Source organism: Octopus bimaculoides, chromosome 8 (genome assembly GCF_001194135.2).
Source record: "Octopus bimaculoides isolate UCB-OBI-ISO-001 chromosome 8, ASM119413v2, whole genome shotgun sequence".
NCBI classification, from domain to species: domain Eukaryota; kingdom Metazoa; phylum Mollusca; class Cephalopoda; order Octopoda; family Octopodidae; genus Octopus; species Octopus bimaculoides.
The window spans coordinates 21,998,292-21,998,967 of NC_068988.1; positions in this window are offsets into that span (position 1 = coordinate 21,998,292).

A 676-nucleotide genomic window follows, 5' to 3' on the forward strand; every position below is an offset into this window, starting at 1 on the left:
GAGCGACGCTACAGTGGCTCACCACGTCCCAACGAGCTTCGGACCCAGATATCAGCTGGAGAGATTCTGACTTTAGCCGCACCATCAACACAGAAATCAACATGTCTCTATTGGACAAACTGCGTGAAGCTTTGAAACAGCAACGTCGTGGAAAGCTAAGCCGTGGTGTCCTGTATTTTCAGGACAAGACACTAGCACACACAGCGCATGAAACACTGCGGAAAATACATGATTTTGGCTACGAATTGGTAGACCACCTAAATTACTCTCCTACTATAACCTCTTTCCACAACAGAAGAAACATCTCAAGGGATCGAAATTTCACTTGGATACGTAAGTGATGGCTGCTACATAGGCCTGGTTAGAGGCCCAACCTTCTGAGTCTCAAGCGGAACATGATAACAATCTACCTGTATTATAAGAAAGCATCTGATTATGTTAATTTCTTATGGAGGCTTTAGACTTATCATCTTGTCAGGGTTCTGGAAAATATAATCAAACAATATACCAGGTGGTTTCGTACTTTAAGCCAGGTGGTTCCATACTTTAAACAAAGTGGTTTAATACCAGGTGGTTCCATACTTTATACCAGGTGGTTTCATACTAGTTGGTTTCATACCTTATAGAGTTTAGAGAAAAATGAAGGACCGCTGCAATAACGGTTTGAATCTGTGAG